General features: G+C 40.2%; 1 protein-coding gene across 3 annotated transcripts in view; it reads left to right on the plus strand.

The window, feature by feature from the left end:
* The window catches only part of NSMCE2 (NSE2 (MMS21) homolog, SMC5-SMC6 complex SUMO ligase), a 249,982-nt gene that overhangs the window by 20,358 nt on the left and 206,161 nt on the right, over positions 1–23,463 (plus strand). The window contains exon 3 of one of the 3 annotated variants that reach the window (XM_070075483.1): positions 9,079–9,200. The exons of the other annotated variants lie outside the window; for them this stretch is intronic. The gene's annotated coding sequence lies outside the window, so the exon portion shown is untranslated. The remainder of the gene's footprint in view (positions 1–9,078; positions 9,201–23,463) is intronic. 3 annotated transcript variants of the gene reach the window in all.

Here is a 23,463-nt window from a genome sequence, read left to right on the forward strand (position 1 = left end):
TCCTTAGGAAGAGTCACATTCCGGATTTTTACTACATTGTAATATATTTCTCCATCTAGAGAACTACTTCTTGTTATTAGGACTCTAGTTAAAAAAGGAGACATTTCTTTTGGGCTTGCCCCTATACTTTATTCCATAAGTCTGTTATTGAAGGGAAGCAGTAATTAGAAGTAGGTGATTCTAATATTAGTCATAGCCACAATGATAATAAAAATAACAATAACTTCAAGAAGCCAATGTTTGTATTTCTTAAATTGCTTTTATAACGAGCCAATTGAAAGTCAAAATATTATTATAAGTTAAATAAATGAAGACTATTTAAGATATATACCTACTTATGCCGCATGTGGTACTGAAAGTGTAAAGGCAGAAATGTGGAGGTAAGTGTACCTTTATGCACTGCTGTTCGGAGCATAAATTAGTCATTACAGAAAACAGTGGAGAGATTCCTTATAACTTTAAAATAGAACTACTGTATGATTCAGCACTCCTACTAGTGGGTGTTGTTCAAAGGAAATAAAATTAGTATATTGAAAAATTTCTGTATTCTCATGTTCATTGAGACTTATTCATAATAGCCAAGATGTGGCGTCAGCCTAAGTGTCCAACAGTAGATGAATGGATAAAGAAAATGTGATATACAAGGGGTCTTCAAAAATTACTTAGAAAATGCATGTTATGAAAAAACTATGCATGGATTTCAAAATTTTTCTTAACCACAATCTATATTTTAATTCCATTCCCACAAGCTTTCTGGAATGCTCTTGTATCTGGCTGTGTGTAAGAGTAATATTCAGTCTTTCATAAAAGGTGGTCTTGGCATTTGTTATAACATGGGTGAACCTGGAGGCCATTACACTAAATGACCCTTTGTTAATTTATGAACTTCATTTTTTATGACTTTGCATTTAATTTTTGTGAAAGGACTGTCTAAGCCAGAGGTTGTCAGACTTGTATGTTAAAATCACTTAGATGGCTCCTTAAGACAGATCATTGGACCCCACCACCAGAATCTCAATAAGTCTAATTGAACCCAGGAGTTTGCTTTTCTAAAAGGTTGAGGCTAATGCTGCTGGTTCACTCGGAGAACCCTGGTTTGTAGTCATTATAGTTCATTTGGTGGTAGACGTGCACCGCTAGGTGGCACCAGAACACTTCTTATTAGAAGGCCAGAGGCCTTGTTGACCAATGTTAGTTGATTGTAGAGTTTAGGATTATGCGCAAGATACAGACACTAATTGGAATTTAGTAATTTGAAGCCTGAATAATTCCACATATATGTAAAGTAAAAAAACATTGATGCTATCAGACCAAAGAAACTAAAGAACTATTATAACATTTTAAGAACTATTGTAACATTTAAATACATTGATGCTATTAGACCAAAGAAACTAAAGAACTATGTAACATTTTAAACAACCCTGCTAGGAATGAGGATATACTCTCATCTACACTAGCTTCATTTTCTGTTAGGTGGGTTACTCAATTTCATTTAAATACATTGATGCAAAATAGAAATATACAACTCCTGGGGCTGGTGTTAATGGCATAGTGGGTAAAGCTGCCACCTGCAATGCTAGCATCCCATATGGGCATCTGTTTGTGTCCCAGCTGTTCCACTTCTGACCCAGCTCCTTGCTGGTGGCCTGGGAAAGCAGCAGAAGGTGGCCCTGTGCTTGGGCCTCTGCCACGCACATGGGAGACCTGGATGAAGCTCCTGGCTCAGCCCTGGCTGTTGCAGACACTTGGGAACTGAACCAGCAGATTGAAGATCTGTCTGTCCCTCTCTCTCTGTAACTCTGATTTTCAAACAAATAATTTTTTAAAAATACAACTCATATGAATCTGAAGTACAAATGGAATTTAGTCTAAGTAATGAACCTTGACTTTGTCGTTGCTGATTACATTTAAAAAGCACTTTTTGGAGCATTTCCATGTATTATCCACTATAAATATCCTGTAGTTTTGCCCTTTTTCCAGTGGGCCAATCATGTTTGGGACAGTTTTATGTTACAGAATGTGAAGTGTGCTTTCCTTTCCTTTTGGCTGCCTTCATGAGAAAGTTGAGTGGTTTCTTTTTCAGGGCACTGAGGGAAAGTTTTGGCTGCTGTTTGCCTCACCTCACCTCCTGTTACCTTGGAGTCTTCATAAATTTCCAAACATTCCAACACCTCCAGATTTTCTCTTCCACTGACTGTGACACCCTGGAAGTTGGCATGGTTTCTCCACATGAGGGCGTCTGGAAATAATTGCTGGTTTTTCTCTCCTATTTTCTGAGCTCTCCCATTCATGTTAGAATGTCACTTTTTGAAATAGCAAATGAGTCACTTTTTAGTTTTTAAAACAGTATTATAGTATCTGAATACCATCTAGGTTTTTCCAGCCTCTTGAGAATATTCTTTCCATTGATTCTGTTTCCTTATCTTCGGAGCAGAGGCTTGGGTTAGGTTTCAGTGACCTAACAGGGTATGAAAATGACTACTATAGATAAGACTGAATTGGAGTCACTCTGTTAGATTAAAACATGAGACTAGCAATTTGTCATATATCTGTGACCACTGGAAAGATTGGAGAGAATGCTAAGCAAAGATGACAACTCAGAGCAAAAGTAGAACACACTTAAGGGACATTTTTGAAACATCAGGTTCCTTTTTATTTTTTATGTTTTAAAGATTTGTGTATTTGAAAGGCAGAGTTACAGGGAGGCAGAGGCAGAGAGAAAAGTCTCCCATCCACTGGTTCACTCCCCAAATGGCTATAATGGCCAGAGTTGAGCTGATCTGAAGCCAGGAGCTTCTTCCAGGCCTCCCAGGCAGGTGCAGGAGCCCAAGGACTTGGGCCATCTTTAGCTGCTTTCCCAGGCCATAGCAGAGAGCTGGATCAGAAGTGGAGCAGCTGGGACTTGAACTGATGCCCATATGGGATGCTGGCACTGCAGGTGGCGGCTTTTCCTGCTATGCCGCAGCACCGGGCACCCCCAGGTTCCTTTTAAAATTACATGTCTCTGGTAAGCAGAAAGAAGCTGTGACTAGATTGGTGATTGACTTAGTTGAAGCCAATTTAGTTATTCTTGAGGTTATTATCCAGATCTATTCTTTCTTTCTCTTTCTGTACTTTACAAATGAAATTACGTATTTGTGTTACATAGCATTCTTTAGACATAATAGTGTTAGTCACATGTATAATTAAAAATTTTTGATTGTCATCAGTACAAAAGAGGAGAAATAAATTTTAGTAATATTTTAGCCACCAAGTATTTATACATATATACACACACATTTATAATATTATTTCAACGTGTAATCAGTATAAAATTACTAATGACTTATTTAGACATTAAATTTTTGGAGGAAGCTGAAATAAAAATCTGACAGGTCATCTCAGTCTGAACTAGCCACATTTCACCTTTGCCACTTGTGCTTAGCAGCTTCATGTGGCCAATGGCTACTGGAGTAGAGGACAGCAAGTATCTGGTGTTTTAGTAACTAGATCAGAGAAGAGCATTAAATTGGAAGGGTAGCTAAGCCAATTTGTTTTGCAACTTTTTAACAGTTTTGATTGATGCATAATCAAATGGCTGGTAAAACAAAATAGTATCTATCAATTTCTTTTGTGTTGTCACTCCTCTACCACTGGTGTGATTGGTATTTTAGGTTTTTACCAAAATTGTTTGGCCAGCCTAAAATGAAAAATGATATATTTCTGGGGATCCTATTAGTATTTGCTTCTGTTTGAAATGCCGTATGGTAATTTGAATCCACATCTACAATGCTTTCATACTTTGTAGCTGATGTGGTAAATTAGTTTCTTATGGTATTGGGCAAGCCAGAGAGGTTAAGCCTCTTAACTTCGGCAGCCAGAATGCTCTAGTTGCTGTAAACAATTAGGCCTGTCAGCAATTGACCTTGGAAATGCTAATTTGCTTGTCCAGGGTGCCGCCTCAGGCACCAGCTTTCTCTCAGTGGGTGGGAGTTACAAACCGAGTTTGGAGAACTGTGTGCATTTGGGGCAAGCTCTAGATGCGCTTCTTGCTTCATTTTTGCATGTGGCTGAGTTGCAAGTAGGAATGTTCTTTGCACAAGTTTCTTTGAAGGTCTTGAGGAATCAGATGGAAATGCCTAGACTGAAGTTGAAAGGAAGCTTCATTCACCTTTGGAGCTACCCTTTCTCCTTCATTCCAGTGCTAATCGGCCACGATGAAGATTGATTTAAAAACTATGTATGCTTTCATCGCTATTTCATCATATTTCTTAAACCTATTGAAAGAGAACCGGGAAATCATCTTTTATTAGCCCCTTTGTTTTTTGTACTTATTAGTGCTATTGTAGTTCCAGATTCAAAAGAAGATAGTTGAATAAATTAGGAGAAAGAAATGTTAGTGTCAGGTGTTTGCCACCGTGGTTAAGAAGCCACTTAAACATTTGTTTGAGTTTGGTTTTTCTTCACTGTTCTTTTGTAATTATTCGTACTTTATGGTGATAAATAACCAATTATTTATTGGCTCATGCCTTTAAAATGCTACTAATTTAGTTAGATCAGAAAAATATATATACATATGAGATAAGGAAAACAGCATGGCAGTAAATGGTCTGTTTCAAATGAGGAAATTAGGAGTCTGTGTATTCCATTCAAGAATCAGTGAATGGGGCCTACGCTGTGGTGCAGTGGCTTAAAGCCCTGGCCTGAAGCGCTGGCATCCCATATGGGCACCGGTTCTGGTCCTGGCTGCTCCTCTTCTGATCCAGCTCTCTGCTGTGGCCTTGGATAGCAGTAGAGGATGGCCCAAGTGCTTGGACCCCTGCACCCATGTGGGAGACCTGGAGGAAGTTCCTGGCTTCAGATCGGTGCAGCTCTGGCCGTTGTGGCCATCTGGGGAGTGAACCAGCGGATGGAAGACCTTTCTCTGTCTCCACCTCTCTCTATAACTCTTTCAAATAAATCAAATAAATATTAAAAAAAATCAGTGAATGACTTTTTACGTTATGGGCCAAGACCCTGATTCTCTATCCAGTAGGCAAACATCTTTTGTAGATGCTACTTAATGGGCAACCTGGTAAAGCCAACTCTGCTTTTTGGTATGCCAGGCATATTCTAAGGGCCTCATGTGTGTTCATTCCTTTAATCCTTACCCACAATGCTGTGTGGTAGGTAATTAACACCCTTATTACCAATTTGCATGTGAGTAAGTTGAATTTTGAGGTTTACCAAGGACTATATACTTTATTTCTAAAGGAGATTTTCTCTGTTTTCACAAGAATAATCTATTTCAGATTAGAAATACGCATTTTATATATTCTTAATGCATCATCCTTTCAAAGTATGATTTACCCCTTTTTCAGGATCAGTAAACTTGGAGATAAGTCCTCTTATCTGTCCAGTAGACGTATACCTCTGCTCATGACAGAAGTGGCCCTTCTGCTGTCACCTTTATACCTGAAGAGGAAAGAGTTCCTCATTCAGAGGATCTCCAGAGTCCTTTCTGTACAAATTCTCATAACTGACTCTTAAGATCCCCTTGCTGAGCTTTTTACAAGAAAGCTAGTATATGGGTGATATTTATAAATATTGATTACCATAAATTAACTCCATAGATTATCTTTGATTAATCATTTCTCTACCCATGACCAAATGATCTGATACTTACTTTTGAAAAAAAAAAAGGAGATATTGATTTCTTTTTTTTTTTTTTTTAATTTTTGACAGGCAGAGTGGACAGTGAGAGAGAGAGAGAGAGACAGAGAGACAGAGAGAAAGGTCTTCCTTTACCATTGGTTCACCCTACAATGGCCGCTGCGGCCGGCGCATCATGCTGATCCGAAGGCAGGAGCCAGGTGCTTCTCCTGGTCTCCCATGCGGGTGCAGGGCCCAAGCATTTGGGCCATCCTCCACTGCACTCCCTGGCCACAGCAGAGAGCTGGCCTGGAAGAGGGGCAACCGGGACAGAATCCGGCACTCCAACTGGGACTAGAACCCGGTGTGCCGGTGCCGCAAGGTGGAGGATTAGCCTAGTGAGCCGCGGCGCCGGCTGAGATATTGATTTCTATGCCCACTTTAAACCATTGAGCATAGTTTATAAGAATGTTCATGATGTCACCAGCTAGCCCCATTCCATATCTGCTTTTGACATATTCCATGATCCCAGTGGATACCTGAAACTCCAAATAGTACCGAATCCTATATATTCTATACATGTTTGTGAAATAGTCTAGCAGTAATAATGAATAATAACATAGAACAGTTAAACAAAATACTGTGATTAAAATGATATGAATAGTGACTGTCTCTCTCTACTCGCTTTTTGGAGCAGTGTTTTATGTAGCAATTAAAATGACATATACCATATCTGAGTGCTGACTTTGAGCCCAATTCTATATTCCTGCCTATGTCTACCCTAGGAGGCAGCTGGCAATGGCCAAGTAGTTGGGTCCTTGCTACTTGTAGGTGACCTGGGTTGAGTTTCTTCTTCTGGCTTCATTATAGCCTGGTCCTGGCTGGTTGCAGGCATTTGGGGAGTGAACTAGCAGATGGGAGATCTCTCTCTGTCCATCTTTCAAATGAATAAAATTAAACATTAAAAAAATTATTGTACTCAGTTCTTAATGATAATATGAAATACGTACCTGTGTGATAAGTCTAAGTGAAGTGGATAACCACAGGCACTGTGAGGAAGGTATAGGCAACTGCGTAAAGGTTGCTTGAACAGAAGCAGTTAGTCTGGTAACTGAGATGGTTACTAAGTTACTAACAGGCGAGTAGTGTATACAGCACGAATATCTGGACAAAGGGATGACTCACATTCCTGTTGGGACAGAGTGGAATGGCAAGAGATTAAATCATGTTAATCAGAGTGGCGTGCAATTTGAAACTTACAAGTTGTTTATTTCTGCAATTTTCAACTTAATATTTTTGGACTGTAGTTGACCCGAGGTAATTGGAACTGTGGAAGGCAAAGCCACAGATAAGGAGATACTGTCGTGTGCCATAGGGACTGGATTCATGTGGCACCAGCATGTGCCCTGGAAGCCTCTGGTCTTTGTTCACGTGACTTCTTCCTTGCCTGCCCTCTCCATCCTGAGTGCTTAGAGGATACCTGTTCATCTTCTAGGCTAAACTGAAGTGTCATCTTTTTTATGCTGATCTTCTTCTACTCAGACCGAACTGACCTCTCTTTTGAGTTTGCTGTGCATTCATTCATTCATCAAAATGAGCATTTCTTTGCAAGTCCCCATTCACACTGGTAGAGACGGGGGTCTGAATAGACTTAATCAGTACTATCCTGTTTTCCAACCAAGTTTTGGCTTTGTGTTCCCTACAGTCTCCAATGCAACACTCAGTGCTACCATTTTGCTCAAAAGCGCCTGCCAGCAATATAGAAACAAATGAGCATGAGTTACCCAGTAGCAGGCACTTCATTAGTTCCTGGTCTAGATAAAAGTCATTCTATGATAGTCTCTTCTCATATCTATAAGACTAAGAATGGATTGAAATTTTATAATAAAGTGATACCTGAAAAGGGATTATGGAGAGGAGAGCAGAAATAATTCTTCCAAAAAGTTGTTTTTCACTGGCCAATTCATTATATTACTGGCAGAAAATAATATATTTTTAAAATTTCTTTATTTCAAAGGTGGAATTACAGAGGGAGAGGCAGAGGCAGAGAGAGAGGTCTTCTATCCACTGGTTCACTCCCCGAATGGCCACAATGGCTGGGGCTGAGTCAGGCTGAAGCCTGGGGCCTGGGACTCCACCCAGGTCTCCTACATGGGTGTAGGGTCCCAAGTACTTGAGCCACGTTGTGCTGCTTTCCCAGGCTCATTAACAGGATGCTGGATTGGAAGTGGAACAGCAGGACTTGAGCCTACTCTCATGTGGGATGCTGGTGTCACAGGCAACAGCTTAACCCACTGTGCCACTATGCTGACCCTGAAGAAATCTTACATGTAAAGTTCTTCTAGAGGCATGTATGTATATACTGAAATTGTGGGTTTTAATAATATTTTTTCTAAAACTCTTTATATTTTTTGAAGTTAGTTTCAAAATATTTACTAAATACCCATAATTTGACAAGCACTGGGCTAGAAATATAAAGATATGAAAATATCCTCCACAAATATGAAGATCCTTGTACTGAAAATAGATCTTTGTAAAAACTAAGAGTGGTGGTGGGAGAAGGGTGGGAGTATGGGCAGGAGGGAGAATAGGGAGAGAAGTATCACTGAGTTCCTGAATGTGTGTGTGTGAAATACATGAAATTTGTATACCCTTAAATAAAATTCAATATAGGGAAGTCTTATTATAGGTGTTTGCTTTCTTAACAATCCTAAGAAGACAGATGAGAGAGCTTAAGCTCAGAGGGATTAAATGACTTACCTGAAGTCGCGCAGTTTAGTTTGACTAGGATAGAACTGAAATCCAGAATAGCAGCTGTGTGAGCACGTGCATGCACACGCTCTCATGTGCCTATGTATATCAACATGTCCTCTGACAGTTCTTATTGTTTTTAATAGCTGTTAAATTTGGTGCATGTAGCAAATGGGATATAGTTTTTTTTTAAAGATTTATTTTATTCATTTGAAAGTCAGAGTTATAAATAGAAGGAGAGGCAGAGAGAGAGGGCGAGGTCTTCTGCTGGTCCACTCCCCAATTGGTTGCAATGGCTGGAGCTGCGCCAATCCGAGGCCAGGAGCTCCCTCTGGAGGTGTGGGTGCAGGGTCCCAAGGACTTGGGCCATCTTCCACTGCCTTCCCAGGCCATAGCAGAGAGCTGGATCAGAGTGGAGCAGCTGGGTCTCAAATTGGCGCCCATATGGGATGCCGGCTCTGCAGGCGACGGGCTTTACTTTTTGTGCCACAGTGCCGACCCCGGGATATAGTTTTGGTCTACTGAAATGTATTTCAGCAGATAATTAATTTAGTGTTTATCACCTTACTTTCCTGATAATGTTCTTTGGAGCACAGCAGTTTTAAATTCTACTTGATAGGCTTTTGTTTATTTTAACTTAGTTTTCTTATTAATACTTTCCAATTAACTAAACTTTTTTTTTTTTTTTTTTTTTTTTTTTTTTTTTTTTTTTGACAGGCAGAGTGGACAGTGAGAGAGAGACAGAGAGAGAAAGGTCTTCCTTTGCCGCTGGTTCACCCTCCAATGGCCGCCGCTGCAGCCGGCGCACCGCGCTGATCCTGGCAGGAGCCAGGAGCCAGGTGCTTTTCCTGGTCTCCCATGGGGTGCAGGGCCCAAGCACCTGGGCCATCCTCCACTGCACTCCCTGGCCATAGCAGAGAGCTGGCCTGGAAGAGGGGCAACCGGGACAGAATCCGGCACCCCAACCGGGACTAGAACCCGGTGTGCCGGCGCCGCAAGGTGGAGGATTAGCCTATTGAGCCACGGCGCCGGCTCCAATTAACTAAACTTTTAAAAATAACTTATTGGTATATAATGCACATGCCTTATAGTTCACCGATTTAAAGTATTCAGCTTAGTGGTTAAAATATTAACAGATATGAGGAACCATCACCATAATCAACTTTAGAATCGTTTTGTTACCCTATACCCTTTAGCTGTCACCTTTCTCTCTTTTCCCTCCAACCCTAAGGAGCCATGAATCTACTGTTTGTCTCAATAGATTTGCATATTCTGGAATTTCATATAAGTGGAATTATTTAATATGTGGTATTTTGCAGTTAGCATCATGTTTTCAAGGTTCATGCTGTGGCCTAGTAGGTTAAGTCTCTGCCTGGGGTGCTGGCATCCCATATGGGTGCCAATTTAAGTCCCAGCTACTCTGCTTCTGATCCAGCTCTCTACTAGTGGCTTGGGAAAGCAGTGGAAGATGTTCCAAGTGCTTGGACTCCTATACCCACGTGGGAAGCCTGGAAGAAGCCCTGGCTCCTGGCTTCAGATCGGCCCAGCTCCTACTTTTGTGGTTTTTTGGGGAGTGAACCAGTGGATGGAAAACCTCTCTGTCTCTCCCTCTCTCTATCTGTAACTCTGCCTCACAAATAAATCAGTAAATAAATCTTAAAAGGTTCATCTGTGGTGTAGCATAAATCAGTTAGTACTTCATCCCTTTTTATGACTGAATAATATACCACTGCATAGATATACCTATCACATTTTGTATATCAGTTGATGGATATTGAGTTTTTTTAATTGTGTTTTGGGTATTATTAACACATGCTGCTATGAACATTCACATGCAAGTTAGTATCTCACTATTTGGTTCATATTTCCTTGATGATTAATGATGCCCTGGGCTTAATGGCCATTTGTATATCTTTAGAGAAATGTCTGTTCAGACCCATCGCCCATTTTTACATTCAGCTATGTAAGTTTTTTATGCATTATAGGTACAAGTCACCTATCAGACATATGGTTTGCAAGAGTTTTTCCCATTACCTGTGTGCTGTTTTTTTACTTTCCTGATAATGTTCTTTGGAGCATTGAAGTTTTAAATTTAATAAAATCCATTTATCTATTTTTCTTCCTTTGGTCATGCTTTTGGTGTTGTATCCAAGAATTCATTGCCAAATTGAAGCTTGTGCAGAATTACTCTTCTGTTTTCCTGAGAGTTTTATAGTTTTAGCTATTGCATTTAGATTAATTTGGGATATTTTTATATATGATTTGAGTTTAAAATACAATGTCATTCTTTTGCAGATGGCTATCCAGCACCATCCTTTCCCCATTGAGTGGCCTTGGTCCCTTGTTGGAATCAGTTGACTATAGATAAATTGGGTTTTAGAATCTCAATTCTTTTTTTTTTTTTTTTTTTTTTTTTTTTTTTTTTTTTTTTTTGACAAGCAGAGTTAGTGAGAGAGAGAGAGAGAGAAAGGTCTTCCTTCCCTTGGTTCACCCCCCAAATGGCTGCTGCCACCAGCGCGCTGTGCCGATCCAAAGCCAGGAGCCAGGTGCTTCCTCCTGGTCTCCCATGCGGGTGCAGGGCCCAAGGACCTGGGCCATCCTCCACTGCCTTCCTGGGCCACAGCAGAGAGCTGGACTGGAAGAGGAGCAACCGGGACAGAATCTTGCGCCCCAACTGGGACTAGAACCCGGTGTGCCAGCACCGCAGGCGGAGGATTAGCCCAGTGAGCCGTGGTGCTGGCCAGAATCTCAATTCTATTTCACAGTGGAATTTTGAACATCTATCTTATGCCTGTACCATACCATCTTGTTGCTGTTGATTTGTTGTAGGTTTTAGAATTAGGAAGTGTGAGCATTCCAATTTTTTCCTTCTTTATCAAGATTGTTTTGAATATTCAAGGTCCCTGGAAATTCTCTATGAAATTAAGGATCAGCTTATCAGTGTCTGCTAATAAACCAGTGAGATTCTGAAGATACTGTGTTATTGCTAGGTAAATTTTGGGATTTATTACCATCTTAACAGTATCAAACCTTCCTATCTGTGACTGGGATTTTTTTCTCCCGTTTGTTTAGATGCTTTAAATTTCTTTCAACAGTGTTTCTTGGGTTTCAGAGCATATATCTTGCACTTGTTTTGTTAAATTTATCCCTAAACATTTTATTCTTTTTGATGCAATTGTAAATGGAATAATTTTCTTAATTTCATTTTCACATTGTTCGTTGCAGGTGTATAAAAAGACAATGCATATTTGTATATTGATCTTGTATCCTGCAACTTTTCAGAACTTGTTTGTTAGTTACTTTTTGGTAATGGGTTCCTTAAGATTTTCTTTCTTTTTTTTTTTTTTTAAGATTTATTTTATTATTTGAAAGGCGGAGTTAGAGGGAGAGAGAGCGAGCTTCCTGATGCCTTATTCCCCAAATGGCCACAATGGCCAGGGCTGGGCCAGGCCAAAGCCAGGAGCCTGAAGCTTCATCTGAATCTCCCACGTGTATGCTAGGGCCTAAGGATTTGACCATTTTCCTCTGCTTTCCCAGGTGCATTATCAGGGAGCTGGATCAGAAGTGGAGCAGCTGGGACTCAAACCAGTGCCTTTATGGAATGCTGGCATTGCAGATGGTGCCTTAACCCATGACGCCACAGTGCCAGCCCCAGGATTTCCATATATACTCATAAGAATGTGTCATCTGTGAATACCAATAGTTTTATTTCTTCCTTTCCAGTCTGAATGCCTTTTGTTTATTTTTCTTGCCTCATCACACTGACTAGAACCTGCAGTACAATGTTGAATACAAGTGATGAGAGGGCACATCCTTATCTTACACCGTATCTTAGGACAGCATCATCCAGTCTTTCATTATTAAGTATAATATTAGCAGGAAAACTCACTTCTGCTTGTATTCTGCAACTGCAGTGTCCTTCTAGCACCGTCTATTGAAAAAGCATACCATAGTACTCTTTGTAGAGGAAAATGCTTAAATCAATCCTATCAGTTATCACAGAGCGTGTATTAAAGTGTGAATTTTGAGCTGAGAAGCAGTTACCTGATAGTTGCCACAGCACACACAAATAAGCAAGTGGAGCAAAGCTGTACAGGTTCTACTAAACTTTTTTTTTTTTTAAAAAATACATTTGTTTATTTAAGAGGAAGAGTTACAGTCAGAGAGAAGGAGAGACAGAGAGAAAGGTCTTCTATCCTCTGGTTCACTCCCCAAATGATCTCAATGGCTGGAGCTGGGTCGATCCGAAGCCAGGAGCTTCTCTGGGGTCTCCCAGGGGCCCAAGCACTTGGACTATCTTCCACTGCTTTCCCAGGCCATGAGCAGGGAGCTGGATCAGAAGTGGAGCAACCGGGAATTCAGTGGCACCCATATGATACGGGATGTTGGCATCACAGGTGGAGGCTTAACCTACTATGCCCTAGCGCTGGCCCCAAGCTGTGAAGGGTTTGTGATAGAAAGTATTTTCAGGAAACAAGGGATTTGGTGGTCAGTTCTATCTTAGGACTTTTAGGAGACTTTTCGGAGACTTTGCATATAGGAAATGATGATAATAGAGAAGAATAGGTGTTCCACATAGAGTGGAAGAGAATATTTCAGAGGAAGCCAAGATAAGATGTGTAGATGGCTGTCACGTGTCAGGATCTGTGAAAGGTCTAAGTTTTACAAGTTAACTTGCCATAGTTTCATGGATGCTGGCTGAAGACAGGCAAATTCTAGGTCGGAGACAAAGGCCCTTAAGTCTTGTTGCACATCAAGCAGAGTGAACATCGTGGCGGCTTCCTTTCTTGTCCTGTCCCTACCCCAAGTCCCTTGGGGTTGATATCAAGGGCCTGGGTGATACTGCTGAAAGTTTGTGTCATAGCTGAGAAACTTCAGGCTTAGAGGACCCAGATTCTCCTAATAGGCAGTAAATCTGCCTGAACTTTGTCCTGAAAGAAAACCTATGTTTATTATTAGACTTCCCTGTGTCCTAGAAAGAGACAGTATGTTCCTCTTCCAAGGTTTTCTTCTTTATGCAAACCTCCTTGAAAAGATAGCCTGGAACAAAAGAGCAGTTGTGGTGCCTTTATTCTGAAAATGTTCAGAGATGGGTGAGATTCTGGAAGAATTGTTTCCCAGTACCTGCCAGATTTAAGGAACCACAAGTAGTTCAGATCAAAGGTTATCTTTAGCTTGGGCCTTTCTGAGACTTTTATCACCACATATGATAGCCTGAGCACTTGCTGTCTCTAAAAGTTAGATATATCTCTTGATGGAAAAAGGCCGCTGTTGCTGGTGTGTTTCTTTCTTCTTTCACTTTTTGCGAAGAGAACAGCAGAATACTTCTGTTGGCAGGACTGAATAATTTGGACTTTAAGACCTACTTCTAGAATGGCACTGGGTTCAAACTCAGTTCTGCCAGTGATTACCATTGGGACTTTAAGTTTTGGTTTTCTCTTTGTAAAGTAGGATAGTATTGTAAATTAGCAGCTAATTTCTAGTGCATATTTGACTTGTGCTCTACATCTCCTTCATTCCCACTTTGTGTAGGGTTGATGTGAGAATTAAACAATGTGTGCAAAATGCTTTCATTCTGCTCAGCACATAGCATTCATATTTTATTGGTCATTTGTTTTTGTTATGATTATTTGGGCTGTCTGCAGGACAGAGAAATAGATGCATTGGAACTTTTGGCTCAAAATTGGTGGTATTGTACAAAATACAGGTTGCCATAAGTTAAAATGCTAATTCTGCTGTCTAGTAGCTGTATGCATTTGAAGCAAGTACTTCATTTTTTTGGGCTTCATTTTCCTTGCGTATGAAATATGGATACCATTTCCTCTTCATGGTCATTCCTGGTTTGAAGCATGTATATGCTTTGCCATGCAGGATTTATTTCTCATCTTGGCTGATCAGCCTATAAATTCTTGCTTTGGTTATAGAGGGGATTAGGTGGAAAACAAGTGCTGTTGGGATGAGGAATCCTGTGTGTTTTGGGGTCCCAGGGAGTGCATGATAATGAGGGCTGTGTTGGGGGAGGCGTTATTTTCTTAATAGGAAAAAATGGCATTTATGATATGGCTTAAAAAGCAGAAATTTGTTCTAGTTTCAGAAAAATCATTATGGGATTTAATTTCAAGCAAAAAAGATTGGCACTCCTGAGGGATAGACCAAAATAGACATTTGAACCAGTTAACAAAATTATGTAATATGTTACATAGAAAATGCAGTTTTTGTTAATGTTCACTCTCTATTCTCTTGGAATAGTGCCTTCCATAGTTCTTAGGGAGTTTGGGAGTTTGTTAAGTTTGGAAGAATTACCCTGTAACTGCTTTAAAGTTCTTTCAGTGCTAGGTTTATGAAGGTGTTTGGATCTTGGCTGAAACTCAGTAATATTGATGTGGTAGTGATGTTATCTGAAACAACTTTCTAATTTTACGGTTTCCAAAGTACACTGTGTGCCTTTGTCTAGATGGTTAATAATTGGAAACTAAAATACAAATACTGCTTTCTATAATGAACCCAGCCAGAATCATGCATCCAATCGCTGTTGTAATGAGAAAGCTTTTGTATCTATGTGGATATAAGAGATGACTGTGCAGAGACCAAAAGGTGTTTCAGATGCTCAACCATAAGAGAGTGTCTTTCCTTCTCTCTTGTATTTTTTGGGATTGATTGTTCCAGTAATCTACTTTTCATTCATGTGGTTAACAAATATTTGCATCTCTGTTCTAATGATTTGTTTTTGGGTCTTTTTCTCACCACTCGAATGTGAACCGATGGGGAAACCTCTCAACATATAAGCAAAATCTTTCATGTTATCTGCCCTGAACATTTTAGTATAGTTACTGTACAAGCAGAACAAGTGACTGCCATGGGAATGGGGATTTTTTTTTTTTTTTTTTTTTTTTTTGGACAGGCAGAGTTAGACAGTGAGAGAGAGACAGAGAGGAAGATCTTCCTTCCGTTGGTTCACCCCCCAAATGGCTGCTACCACCGGTGCGTTGCGCCGATCCAAAGCCAGGAGCCAGGTCTTCCTCCTGGTCTCCCATGTGGGTGCAGAGTCCAAGCACTTGGGCCATCCTCCACTGCCTTCCTGGGCCACAGCAGAGAACTGGACTGGAAGAGGAGCAACTGGGACAGAATCCAGCGCCCCAACCGGGACTAGAACCCGGTGTGCCGGCGCCACAGGTGGAGGATTAGCCTAGTGAGCTGTGGCACCTGTGGGAATGGGGATTTTAATATACTGTTGTTCTTTGTTTAATTAGTGGTTTTAGTAGGTCCCAACTGAACTTTTCAAAAGAACAATAGGAAAAATATATTTGCAGAAGCTTGAGTTTACCTGGTAGTGTTTCACAAGTGATTGATTTCCCTTGCTTTAATTAAAAGGACTTTTTAAATCTGGATCTGAGAAAGAAATGAGGTAAGAAATAGGACAGGTGCTGGGCCAGCGCTGTGTTGCAGCGGGTTAAAGCCCTGGCCTGAAGCGCTGGCATCCCATATGGGCGCCAGTTCTGGTCCCGGCTGCCCCTCTTCCAATCCAGCTCTCTGCTATGGCCTGGGAAAAAAAGTGGAAGATGGCCCAAGTCCTTCGGCCCCTGTGCCCATGTGAGAGACCTGGAAGAAGCTCCTGGCTCCTGGCTTTGGATCAGCGCAGCTCCGGCCGTTGTGGCCATTTGGGGAGTGAACCAGCGGATGGAAGACCTTTCTTTCTGTCTCTACCTCTCTCTGTAACCCTGTCTTTCAAATAAATAAAATCTTAAAGAAAAATAGGACAGGTGCTAATACATTTATTTATTTATCATATACTGTAGTAACTACTCTCCAGGGATGGCCCCGGCAAGTCCCCCTGTCACTGTACATCCGTATTGTTCTTCACATTCAGAGATGGAGCTTAAATGATCAGTAATTGAGTCAGACCCAGGAGTGGGGTTCACACCTAGCTTGGCATATGTCCACATTACTGTTTTAATAAACTACCACAAAACTTAATGTTGTGAAGCCACAAACTTTTTTCATGTTTTGTCATTGAATATGTTGACTGAATTAAGCTGGGAGAGTCTAGTCTGTGTGATGATGGTTAAGATGGCAGTTGCTTGAGGCCTCTGCTAGGTTGGAACTTGGATTGTGGCTCAGTTACGTGACTGTTGCCTGGGTGCTCAGCTGCAGTTGTTGGCCAGAGCTTTATTTATTTATTTTTAAAGATTTATTTATTTATTTGAAGGTCAGAGTTACAGAGAGAGAAGGAGAGACAGAGTAAGATCTCCCATCTGCTGGTTCACTTCCCAGATGGCCTCAATTGCCAATGACTGAGCCAGGCCGAAGCCAGGAGCTTCCTCTGGGTCTCTCACATGGTTGCAGGGGCTCAAGGACTTGGGTCGTCTTCTGCTGCTTTCCCAGGCACATTTGCAGGGAGCTGGAACTACTGGTATTGCAGGCGGAAGACTTTACCTGCTATGCCACGACAGCCGCTGATCAGAACTTTAGAACTGTCAAACCCTTGGAATCTCTGAGCCCTTTTTCTCATTGAAAGCTCACTGTTACTTCTACAGTGTTGTACCTGTTAGCTGCGTTTATGTACAACTTATATTGTCCTTTCTTGCCACCCTTTTGAGTTCTAATATGTCTATACTGATGCAGTGATGCAACTCAACTCTTTGCCTTATCTTTGAGATCTGACTAATTTTCTCACCCTGAGTACCTCCACCTCTTGACTGCTAAAGTTTCTTAATAAATAGGCTAACTTTGACTTTTGAAAGCAGATAATTCTGTAACTTTGATTGGCGACCTATAAACCTGTCCATTGCCTTATTCACAGTCTTATACTTACAGCACAGCTGCTTGTCAACATCTCAGTATGTCTTCAGTGTGTTTATCTTCAAAATATCTGTATATTCTTAAATTACAGTGTGTCCAAAGCTATGTAAGTTGAAGGGAAAGATTGTGTCTCTCTGAAGCTGATACAGAAATATTTCTAAAAGTGAGGCACTCAACAACTTGTCTCAGAAACACCGAGGATGCTTATTTTAAAAATGCAGAATTGAAACTTCTGGAAGCAGAGCCCAGGTATCTGCATTTTGAACAAGACTCCCAAGCAATTCTGATAAATCCTGATGTTTGAGAGTGAGAGCCCCAGCTGTATGGTATAGTGCCTTGTACAAGTAGGTGCACTTCGTGTTTTTCACTAGATTCAATTGCAGATCAGTTCAAAAGGATGACCTTCTGATTAGAGAGCTGCCTTTGCAAATCATATTAGTAAAAATGTCTACTGTTATTCAGTGTTCATTCTGTGCTGGGCTCTGTGCTAAGTGCTCTTTATCAATGAGCTCATTTAGTTTCTGTGAAGAAAATACTGTTGTTTTCCTCTGTTAACAGAAGATAGATAAAATTAAACTTTAAGAAGTTAAATAACATCTCTAAGCTCAAAAAATGACTTTTCCCATTTTTCAAATTTATATAAAGGCAATAAATTTCATGTATTACCTATAAATAGTTTTAACAACATTAGGATACTTCTCTGCCTCTTTCCCCTGCTCCCACCCTCCCTTCCTCTGCCTTCCTTCCTTATTTTTCTTTTAATTTTTTTCAGTGGAATACTTTCAGTTTATTTTATCATCACAAGCTTAATTCCCCACTAAATAAAGGATTCAACAAGTAGTAAGTAGAAAAACCACTGTTCCTTAGGAATATAGACAAGAGCTGTGAATAATAATCAAATCTCACAATGTTAATTTCACTCGTATACATTAATTATTTTGTACTGTACATGTTAGTTACCACAAATTAGGGAAAACATGATATTTATCTTTTGGGGACTGATTTATTTCACTAAGCGTAATGGTCTCCAGTTGCATCAATTTTATTGCAGAAGATAGGATTTCATTTTTTTGGTGGCTGAATAGCATTCCGTCATGTATAGAAACCAGATTTTCTTTATCTAGTCATCAGCTGATGGAAATCTGGGTTGATTCCTTATGTTAGCTATTGTGAATTGAGCTGGTATAAACATGGGGGTACAGATGACTCATATGCTGATTTCATTTCCTTTGGGCAAATTCCCAAGAGTGGGATGGCTGGGTTATATTGTAGGTCTGTATTCAAATTGTTGAGGAATCTCCAAGCTGTCTTCCGTTAGTTGTGCTAGTTTACATTCCCAGCAACAGTGTATTAGGGTACCTTTTTCTCCACATCCTCACCAGCATTTTTTATTTGTTCATTTATTTACTTACTTACATTGTGGTTTTTACTTTGCATTTCCCTGATGGCAGCGGCTGTGGCTCCTCCTTCTCTTCCTCTTCCTCCTCTACTTCCTCCTCCTCCTCCTCTCCTCTCTTTTCCTTCTTTCCATCCTTCATTCCTCCCTCTTCCTTTTCTTATCTGAGAGAGATATATCCAAAAATTTGTCCATTAGCTCAGATATTCTTTCTTCTAACTCACTGAGTCTTGTTAATACTATGTATCCACTGTGTTTTTATTTGAAATATTGAATTCTTCATTTCTAATATTTCATTTTTCTTCAGTATCTCTATCTCCTGGAAGAATTTCTTGTCCATGTCATGTATGAACTTCTTTAACTCATGTATTTGCTTCTCTGTGTTTTTTTCTTTTAAAATTTTATTTTAAATTTAACTAAATTTAATTTTTAATTAACATTTTTAATTTTTTTAACAGATTCCATATGATTTGCAGATACAGTTCTAAGAACATGGAACATAATGATATTCCATTCCTCCCTCCTTCTCTCCCTCTCACACTCCTTCCTTCTCCTTTTTTTTTTTTTTTAAGTTTTGAGGTAGCATATTTTAAATTTACATTACAGTAAAAAGACTTAATATGACACAAAATAAGAAGTTTAACGTGGCAGTGCTGTGACATAGTGGGTTAAGTCTCTGCCTGCGGAACTGGCATCCCATATGTGTGCCAGTTCTAGTCCTGGCTGCCTCTCTTTTGATCCAGTTCTCTGCTATTACCTGAGAAAGCAATAGAGGATGGCCCAAGTGCTTGGACCCCTGCACCCATGTGGGAGGCCTGGAAGAAGCTCCTGGCTCCTGTTTTCAGAACTGCTCAGTTCAGACCATTGCAGTAAAAAGCAAAACACCCTAGTTTAGTGGGAATATAGACAGTGGTTATAGACAATAATGGAATGGAAAAATAACCAGTAAGTTTTAAAGTAATCACTGATCATTAAAACTATAGTATAGCATTCTTTTTTTAAAGATTTATTTATTTTATTTGAAAGGCAGAGTTACATAGAGGGAGGGAGGGAGAGAGGGAGAGAGAGAGAGACAGAGAGAGAGAGAGGTCTTCTATCCGCTGGTTGACTTCCCAGACTGCTACAATGGCCGGAGCTGCACTGATCCGAAGCCAGGAGCCAGGAGCTTCTTCTGGGTCTCCCACATGGATGCAGGGGCCCAAGGACTTGGGCCATCTTCTGCTGCCTTCCCAGGCCATAGAGAGCTGGATTGGTAGTAGAGCAGCTAGGGTGCGAACTGACACCCATATGGGATGCTGGCATTGCAGGGGGTGGCTTTACCTAATACGCCACAACACTGGCCAGTATAACATTCTTAACCATTGATTAGACAAAGGTATAAAACAAAGTTTTACAAAACTATATTTGCAGCAATAGTGATATGCATAGACATTTGTTTCTTGTTTGTTTTTTAAATTTTAGCTCCCACAGGTAAGGGAGAACATACAGTATTTGTCTTTCTTGGTCCAGCTTATTTTGCTCAACATGATGTCCTCCAGTTGCATCCATTCATGCTGCAAATGGAATAATTTCGTTCTTTTTTATAGCTGAATAATACTGCATTGTGTATATGTATACCACATTTTCTTTATCCATTCATCTGATACTGGTCACCCTGATTGATTCCAAATTTTGCCTATTGTAAACAGTGCTTCTATAAACATGGTGGTGCCGAAATCTCTTTGATACATTGTGTTCAAATCTTTTGGGTGTATACCCAGTAGTGGAATTGCTGGATCATATGGAAAATCTATTTCTAGTTTTTAAAAAAATCTCTGCACTCTTTTGCACAGTGGCTGCACCAATTTACATTCCACCAATGTATCAGTGCTCATCCTCGTCAGCATTTGTCACTATCTGTCTTAGAATTTAACCATTGTCAGGAGTGAGGTGATATCTTATTGTGATTTCAATTTGAGTTTCTCTGATGAGTAGTAATGAGCTTTTTTCATATATATTTGTTTGTATTTCTTCTTTTGTGAAATGTCTAGAAGTCCTTTTCCCATTTCTCAACTGGATTGGTTGTTTTTTTGTTGAGTTTAAGTTGCTGGTATATTTGTAAATTTGTAAGATAGGTAGTTTGCAAATATTTTCCCCATTCTGTTGGATGTCTCTTCACTCTGATCACTTCCTTTGCTGTGAAAAAGCTTCTCAGTTTGCTAGTCCCATTTATTTAGTTTTGCTTTTGTGGCCTTTGCTTGGGGGTCTTGTCCAAGAAGTTGTCCCCTACACCAGTGTCTTGGAGTGTTTCCCCTACGTTTTCTTCCAGCAGCTTCATAGTCTCAGCTCTTAAATGTAGGTCTTTGATCCATCAAGAGCTGATTTTTGTCTATGGTGAGAGGTATGGATCTAGTTTCATTCTTCTCCATATACACATCTCGTTTTGCCAGCACCCTTTGTTGAGGACTGTCCTTACCCCCCTGTATGATCTGAGCACTTTTGTCAGAAATCAGTTGGCTGTATGTGTGTGGGGCCCTTCAGGCCAGACGCAAGTTAGTGGGCACCGCAAGGTTCTCCCTCAGACAGTACCACCAGTGGCTCACAGGCTGCTACATTCTGCTCGCCTCCTCTTAGAAGATGGGGTTCTCCGCAGCCTCCAGCTGAGGGCTTCACTGGCAGTATCCCGCTAGCTGCTGTGAGATGGTGCCATCCTTCTCCACGGAGTCGGTCTTCTTTCTGCAGCCTTTCTATTGCAGGCTTCTTTCCAATTGCCCCCTGAGAGTGCAGTTCCTCCCCTATTCCTGGTATCTCACCGTGGTCAAAACAAGCTTGTCTCTGCTAGTCCTCCATCTTAGATGTCCTCCACAGAATGTTCCTAAGTGGGAGATAGAATTCAAATCCAGAAAGCCTCTTTTCCATGTACAAGTTGTTACTGACATTATGAAAGCTTTGCTTCTGGGGCTCATACGTGCATCCCCGTGTTTGTAGAGATAAGTCAACTAATTTAGTGAAGAAGAAGAAACTGCTAAATTCTGCCACCATTTTGGTGCTTCAGCAACTAAAAATATACTTTTGATCATATTCTCCTGTGTTCTTCTGTGTAATAGCAATGTTCTTGAAACCCAAGAACTGCATCTTGAAATGATTTTTAAATTGCTCAAAACAGATATTTAAAATTTATTAGTATCATATGAATTTAAAAGTATAATATCACAGAATGTGTAAAGTAAGATCACAGATTTATAGACCTTTAAGCATGAGATAAACCATACACTTATCTATCCCAACTCCCTCTTAAAATTGAGGGAATTGGGCCCCCAGAAGTTATTAGTGCAAAGTCTCAGAGCAAATTATTGACAGTCCCAGATGTCTTGATTCACTGTGATATCATTTCCACTTTCATTCTGCTTCAGAATCTCCATGAAACAATTAAAAGATTTATTAACCAGGTTTTTAAAAATCCTTTCCATTTACATGAACCTAATTAAAAATTGTGTAGATGTTCACTGGAGGATGACAATGTGTAGCTGCAATTAGAGAGAAATTTGGTATGTTTGGAAAGAATGTTGGACGAAGTTGCAAAAATATATGTAAGTAAATGAATAGGATATTTAAGTAGAAAAGACTTTTAAAACAAATGTTATTGTGGAATGCCTTATTTATGGGATCTTACATTAGTCTAATAAGAGCCTAAAATAATTTTGGGGGTATGAGAAAATAGCTGATTGAGTTTTTAAAAACATTGATTTGGAGAAAGAGAAAATTTATGGTTTTAATTATATATTAGCATGATACACCTCACATTTTACGATGCGTCTGAATCAGCTGGAGATCTTGTTGGAAACACAGACTGCTGGGGTTGGCTTGTGGCGTGGTGGGTTAAGCTGCTGCCTGTGACACCAGCATCCCTTATGGGTGTTAGTTTGAGTCCCAGCTCTTCCAGTTCCAGTTTAGTTCCTTGCTAATCACCTAGGAAAGCAGCAGAAGATGGCCCACGTACTTGGGCCGCAGCCACCAACATGGCAGACCTAGATGGAGTTCAAAACTCCTGGCTTCAGCCTGGCCCAGCCCCACCTAGTGTTGCAGTCAGCTGGGGAAGTGAACGAGTGAATGGAAGAGTCCTCTCTCCCCCTCTTTGTCTTTCTTCCCTCTCTGTAATTCTGCCTTTCTAACAAATAAATAAATCTTTAAAAAAAAAATGAAATTTCTTATTTAAACTAATACAGATTGCTGGGCTCTACCCTGAGTGTCAGATTGAGTCTACTGTTTAGAACTTAATAATTTGTGTTTTTAAAAAAGATCTATTTATTTGAAAGTCAGATTTAGAGAGAGGGAGAAACAGAGAAATCTTTCATTCCCTGGTTCACTCCCCAAGTGGCTGCACTGGTCAGACTGAGCCAGTCCAAAGCCAGGAGCCCGGATCTTCATCTAGGTCTCCCACAATGTACCATCTTCTTGCTGGTTTTCCCAGGCCATTAGCAGGGAGCTGGTTCGGAAGAGGAGCAGCCTGGACATGAATGGACGCCCATGTGGGACGCCAACATTGCAGGTGGAGGCTTTACTCACTGCTCCGCTGCACTGACCCCAAGAATTTGCGACTTTTAGAAATTCCCAGGTGATGCTGATGCTACTAATAATGTTGGTCCCTTGACCGTACTTTGAAAATCACTGAATTGGAGAAAACGAATTATATAATAAAATACTAAAAATATGAAAAGCAATTATACTCTTCTAGTGAGATAATTATAAACTAAAAACTGGGGTTCTTTTTGATATTTGATAACATAAAAAATTCTATTGACAAACATTTCCATAGTTTACATAAATGTCCTAATGAGTCATATTTTAGGATTAAATTATATTAAGTGTGGTTTGGGTTTTTGATTAAATATACTTTTTCAGTAACATAGTTGGCTGAACATTAGGAG

The sequence above is a fragment of the Oryctolagus cuniculus genome, chromosome 6 (assembly GCF_964237555.1).
Source record: "Oryctolagus cuniculus chromosome 6, mOryCun1.1, whole genome shotgun sequence".
Classification (NCBI taxonomy): Eukaryota; Metazoa; Chordata; class Mammalia; order Lagomorpha; family Leporidae; genus Oryctolagus; species Oryctolagus cuniculus.